Consider the following 7,139-nt stretch of genomic DNA (forward strand, 5'->3'; position numbering starts at 1 on the left):
ATGCAAAGACCTTTATAATTATCCGAACATTTGTGTCAAGGTCACATTATTTACATCCCCGTATCTCTGGTAGAACCAGAGTTACGAGCCTCCAGAATTTAGTCTAATGTATTTCCTATGGAGGGGTTTGTTTGTTTACGATTAGCTTAATTACTCGACTACTGTTTGTCGTAGCCCTAATTCTTAGTATGGCTAGATGGGGGACAAATTGGTCTATAACATACTCAAAGGACATCCCCGTATCTCCAGTAGAAACAGAGTTACGAGCCTGCAAAGTATAGTCTAATGCATTTTCTATGGAGGGGTTTGTTTGTTCACGTATTGCTTAATTACTTGACCCTGTTCCTTCGATTAGAAATAATAACATATCTTTAGTGTAGCGGTTATCGCATCCGCCTCACTCTCGGAAGGCCACAGGTTCGAAACCGCGAAGTTTTTTTTTTTTTGCTTGGAACATGCAAAGACCTTTATAATTATCCGAACATTTGTGTCAATGTCACATTATTTACATCCCCGTATCTCTGGTAGAACCAGAGTTACGAGCCTGCATAGTATATTTTCAAAAATCAAAAGTAACCTTCTAACAATAAGTGAGACAAAAAATAAGTTGACGACGATATTGAGGTAGCCTCAAGTTTAAAGTATCCTTGTATGGGGAGCAAAGAGTACTATAACATATCCAAAGGAGATCCCAGTATCTCTTGTAGAACAAGAGTTATGAGCCTCCAAAGTTTAGTGCAAAAATCGTAAGTAACATAATAAAAATAAGTGAGACGATACCAAAGTTGACGAACATTTTGCTTAATATCTCGGCCCTTGTTTGTCGTCGCTCAATGTTTTTAGTATGGTTAGATGGGGGACAATTTGGACTTTAACATATCCTAGGGACATCGCCGTATCTCTAGTAGACACAGAGTTATGGGCCTGCAAAGTATAGTCTAATGCATTTCCTATGGACGGGTTGTTTGTTTACGTTTAGCTTAATTGCTCGGCCCATGTTTGTCGTAGCTCAATGTTTTTATTATGGTTAGATGGGGGACAAATTGGACTATAACATACTCAAAGGACATCCCCGTATCTCCAGTAGAAACAGAGTTACGAGCCTGCAAAGTATAGTCTAATGCATTTTCTATGGAGGGGTTTGTTTGTTCACGTATTGCTTAATTACTTGACCCTGTTCCTTCGATTAAAAATAATAACATATCTTTAGTGTAGCGGTTATCGCATCCGCCTCACTCCCGGAAGGCCACAGGTTCGAAACCGCGAAGTTTTTTTTTTTTTGCCTGGAACATGCAAAGACCTTTATAATTATCCGAACATTTGTGTCAAGGTCACATTATTTACATCCCCGTATCTCTGGTAGAACCAGAGTTACGAGCCTCCAGAATTTAGTCTAATGTATTTCCTATGGAGGGGTTTGTTTGTTTACGATTAGCTTAATTACTCGACTACTGTTTGTCGTAGCCCTAATTCTTAGTATGGCTAGATGGGGGACAAATTGGTCTATAACATACTCAAAGGACATCCCCGTATCTCCAGTAGAAACAGAGTTACGAGCCTGCAAAGTATAGTCTAATGCATTTTCTATGGAGGGGTTTGTTTGTTCACGTATTGCTTAATTACTTGACCCTGTTCCTTCGATTAGAAATAATAACATATCTTTAGTGTAGCGGTTATCGCATCCGCCTCACTCTCGGAAGGCCACAGGTTCGAAACCGCGAAGTTTTTTTTTTTTTGCTTGGAACATGCAAAGACCTTTATAATTATCCGAACATTTGTGTCAATGTCACATTATTTACATCCCCGTATCTCTGGTAGAACCAGAGTTACGAGCCTGCATAGTATATTTTCAAAAATCAAAAGTAACCTTCTAACAATAAGTGAGACAAAAAATAAGTTGACGACGATATTGAGGTAGCCTCAAGTTTAAAGTATCCTTGTATGGGGAGCAAAGAGTACTATAACATATCCAAAGGAGATCCCAGTATCTCTTGTAGAACAAGAGTTATGAGCCTCCAAAGTTTAGTGCAAAAATCGTAAGTAACATAATAAAAATAAGTGAGACGATACCAAAGTTGACGAACATTTTGCTTAATATCTCGGCCCTTGTTTGTCGTAGCTCAATGTTTTTAGTATGGTTAGATGGGGGACAATTTGGACTTTAACATATCCTAGGGACATCGCCGTATCTCTAGTAGACACAGAGTTATGGGCCTGCAAAGTATAGTCTAATGCATTTCCTATGGACGGGTTGTTTGTTTACGTTTAGCTTAATTGCTCGGCCCATGTTTGTCGTAGCTCAATGTTTTTATTATGGTTAGATGGGGGACAAATTGGACTATAACATACTCAAAGGACATCCCCGTATCTCCAGTAGAAACAGAGTTACGAGCCTGCAAAGTATAGTCTAATGCATTTTCTATGGAGGGGTTTGTTTGTTCACGTATTGCTTAATTACTTGACCCTGTTCCTTCGATTAAAAATAATAACATATCTTTAGTGTAGCGGTTATCGCATCCGCCTCACTCCCGGAAGGCCACAGGTTCGAAACCGCGAAGTTTTTTTTTTTTTGCCTGGAACATGCAAAGACCTTTATAATTATCCGAACATTTGTGTCAAGGTCACATTATTTACATCCCCGTATCTCTGGTAGAACCAGAGTTACGAGCCTCCAGAATTTAGTCTAATGTATTTCCTATGGAGGGGTTTGTTTGTTTACGATTAGCTTAATTACTCGACTACTGTTTGTCGTAGCCCTAATTCTTAGTATGGCTAGATGGGGGACAAATTGGTCTATAACATACTCAAAGGACATCCCCGTATCTCCAGTAGAAACAGAGTTACGAGCCTGCAAAGTATAGTCTAATGCATTTTCTATGGAGGGGTTTGTTTGTTCACGTATTGCTTAATTACTTGACCCTGTTCCTTCGATTAAAAATAATAACATATCTTTAGTGTAGCGGTTATCGCATCCGCCTCACTCTCGGAAGGCCACAGGTTCGAAACCGCGAAGTTTTTTTTTTTTTTTGCTTGGAACATGCAAAGACCTTTATAATTATCCGAACATTTGTGTCAATGTCACATTATTTACATCCCCGTATCTCTGGTAGAACCAGAGTTACGAGCCTGCAAAGTATATTTTCAAAAATCAAAAGTAACCTTCTAACAATAAGTGAGAAAAAAATTAGTTGACGACGATATTGAGGTAGCCTCAAGTTTAAAGTATCCTTGTATGGGGAGCAAAGAGTACTATAACATATCCAAAGGAGATCCTAGTATCTCTTGTAGAAAAAGAGTTATGAGCCTCCAAAGTTTAGTGCAAAAATCATAAGTAACATAATAAAAATAAGTGAGACGATACCAAAGTTGACGAACATTTTGCTTAATATCTCGGCTTTTGTTTGTCGTAGCTCAATGTTTTTAGTATGGTTAGATGGGGGACAATTTGGACTATAGCATATCCTAAGGACATCCCCGTATCTTTAGTAGACACAGAGTTATGGGCCTGCAAAATATAGTCTAATGCATTTCTTATGGACGGGTTGTTTGTTTACGTTTAGCTTAATTACTCGGCCCCTGTTTGTCGTAGCTTAATATTTTTAGTATGGTTAGATGGGGGACAAATTGTACTATAACATACTCAAAGGACATCCCCGTATCTCCATTAGAAACAGAGTTACGAGCCTCCAAAGTATAGTCTAATGCATTTCCTATGGAGGGGGTTTGTTTCGTTACGTTTTGCTTAAGTACTTGGCCCCTGTTTGTCGTAGCCCAAAGTTTTTAGTATGGTTAATTGGGGGACAATTTGGACTATAACATATCCTAAGGACATCCCCGTATCTCTAGTAGACACAGAGTTATGGGCCTGCAAAGTATAGTCTTATGCATTTCCTATGGAGGGGTTTGTTTGTTTACGATTAGCTTAATTACTCGACTACTGTTTGTCGTAGCTCAATGTTTTTAGTATGGTTAGATGGGGGACAAATTGGACTATAACATACTCAAAGGACATCCCCGTATCTCCAGTAGAAACAGAGTTACGAGCCTGCAAAGTATAGTCTAATGCATTTTCTATGGAGGGGTTTGTTTGTTCACGTATTGCTTAATTACTTGACCCTGTTCCTTCGATTAAAAATAATAACATATCTTTAGTGTAGCGGTTATCGCATCCGCCTCACTCCCGGAAGGCCACAGGTTCAAAACCGCGAAGTTTTTTTTTTTTTGCTTGGAACATGCAAAGACCTTTATAATTATCCGAACATTTGTGTCAAGGTCACATTATTTACATCCCCGTATCTCTGGTAGAACCAGAGTTACGAGCCTCCAGAATTTAGTCTAATGTATTTCCTATGGAGGGGTTTGTTTGTTTACGATTAGCTTAATTACTCGACTACTGTTTGTCGTAGCCCTAATTCTTAGTATGGCTAGATGGGGGACAAATTGGTCTATAACATACTCAAAGGACATCCCCGTATCTCCAGTAGAAACAGAGTTACGAGCCTGCAAAGTATAGTCTAATGCATTTTCTATGGAGGGGTTTGTTTGTTCACGTATTGCTTAATTACTTGACCCTGTTCCTTCGATTAGAAATAATAACATATCTTTAGTGTAGCGGTTATCGCATCCGCCTCACTCTCGGAAGGCCACAGGTTCGAAACCGCGAAGTTTTTTTTTTTTTGCTTGGAACATGCAAAGACCTTTATAATTATCCGAACATTTGTGTCAATGTCACATTATTTACATCCCCGTATCTCTGGTAGAACCAGAGTTACGAGCCTGCATAGTATATTTTCAAAAATCAAAAGTAACCTTCTAACAATAAGTGAGACAAAAAATAAGTTGACGACGATATTGAGGTAGCCTCAAGTTTAAAGTATCCTTGTATGGGGAGCAAAGAGTACTATAACATATCCAAAGGAGATCCCAGTATCTCTTGTAGAACAAGAGTTATGAGCCTCCAAAGTTTAGTGCAAAAATCGTAAGTAACATAATAAAAATAAGTGAGACGATACCAAAGTTGACGAACATTTTGCTTAATATCTCGGCCCTTGTTTGTCGTCGCTCAATGTTTTTAGTATGGTTAGATGGGGGACAATTTGGACTTTAACATATCCTAGGGACATCGCCGTATCTCTAGTAGACACAGAGTTATGGGCCTGCAAAGTATAGTCTAATGCATTTCCTATGGACGGGTTGTTTGTTTACGTTTAGCTTAATTGCTCGGCCCATGTTTGTCGTAGCTCAATGTTTTTATTATGGTTAGATGGGGGACAAATTGGACTATAACATACTCAAAGGACATCCCCGTATCTCCAGTAGAAACAGAGTTACGAGCCTGCAAAGTATAGTCTAATGCATTTTCTATGGAGGGGTTTGTTTGTTCACGTATTGCTTAATTACTTGACCCTGTTCCTTCGATTAAAAATAATAACATATCTTTAGTGTAGCGGTTATCGCATCCGCCTCACTCCCGGAAGGCCACAGGTTCGAAACCGCGAAGTTTTTTTTTTTTTGCCTGGAACATGCAAAGACCTTTATAATTATCCGAACATTTGTGTCAAGGTCACATTATTTACATCCCCGTATCTCTGGTAGAACCAGAGTTACGAGCCTCCAGAATTTAGTCTAATGTATTTCCTATGGAGGGGTTTGTTTGTTTACGATTAGCTTAATTACTCGACTACTGTTTGTCGTAGCCCTAATTCTTAGTATGGCTAGATGGGGGACAAATTGGTCTATAACATACTCAAAGGACATCCCCGTATCTCCAGTAGAAACAGAGTTACGAGCCTGCAAAGTATAGTCTAATGCATTTTCTATGGAGGGGTTTGTTTGTTCACGTATTGCTTAATTACTTGACCCTGTTCCTTCGATTAGAAATAATAACATATCTTTAGTGTAGCGGTTATCGCATCCGCCTCACTCTCGGAAGGCCACAGGTTCGAAACCGCGAAGTTTTTTTTTTTTTGCTTGGAACATGCAAAGACCTTTATAATTATCCGAACATTTGTGTCAATGTCACATTATTTACATCCCCGTATCTCTGGTAGAACCAGAGTTACGAGCCTGCATAGTATATTTTCAAAAATCAAAAGTAACCTTCTAACAATAAGTGAGACAAAAAATAAGTTGACGACGATATTGAGGTAGCCTCAAGTTTAAAGTATCCTTGTATGGGGAGCAAAGAGTACTATAACATATCCAAAGGAGATCCCAGTATCTCTTGTAGAACAAGAGTTATGAGCCTCCAAAGTTTAGTGCAAAAATCGTAAGTAACATAATAAAAATAAGTGAGACGATACCAAAGTTGACGAACATTTTGCTTAATATCTCGGCCCTTGTTTGTCGTCGCTCAATGTTTTTAGTATGGTTAGATGGGGGACAATTTGGACTTTAACATATCCTAGGGACATCGCCGTATCTCTAGTAGACACAGAGTTATGGGCCTGCAAAGTATAGTCTAATGCATTTCCTATGGACGGGTTGTTTGTTTACGTTTAGCTTAATTGCTCGGCCCATGTTTGTCGTAGCTCAATGTTTTTATTATGGTTAGATGGGGGACAAATTGGACTATAACATACTCAAAGGACATCCCCGTATCTCCAGTAGAAACAGAGTTACGAGCCTGCAAAGTATAGTCTAATGCATTTTCTATGGAGGGGTTTGTTTGTTCACGTATTGCTTAATTACTTGACCCTGTTCCTTCGATTAAAAATAATAACATATCTTTAGTGTAGCGGTTATCGCATCCGCCTCACTCCCGGAAGGCCACAGGTTCGAAACCGCGAAGTTTTTTTTTTTTTGCCTGGAACATGCAAAGACCTTTATAATTATCCGAACATTTGTGTCAAGGTCACATTATTTACATCCCCGTATCTCTGGTAGAACCAGAGTTTAGAGCCTCCAGAATTTAGTCTAATGTATTTCCTATGGAGGGGTTTGTTTGTTTACGATTAGCTTAATTACTCGACTACTGTTTGTCGTAGCCCTAATTCTTAGTATGGCTAGATGGGGGACAAATTGGTCTATAACATACTCAAAGGACATCCCCGTATCTCCAGTAGAAACAGAGTTACGAGCCTGCAAAGTATAGTCTAATGCATTTTCTATGGAGGGGTTTGTTTGTTCACGTATTGCTT

The sequence above is a fragment of the Phalangium opilio genome, unplaced genomic scaffold (genome assembly GCF_054372755.1).
Source record: "Phalangium opilio isolate 3A_F unplaced genomic scaffold, DU_Popi_V2 ptg000037l_1, whole genome shotgun sequence".
NCBI lineage: Eukaryota > Metazoa > Arthropoda > Arachnida > Opiliones > Phalangiidae > Phalangium > Phalangium opilio.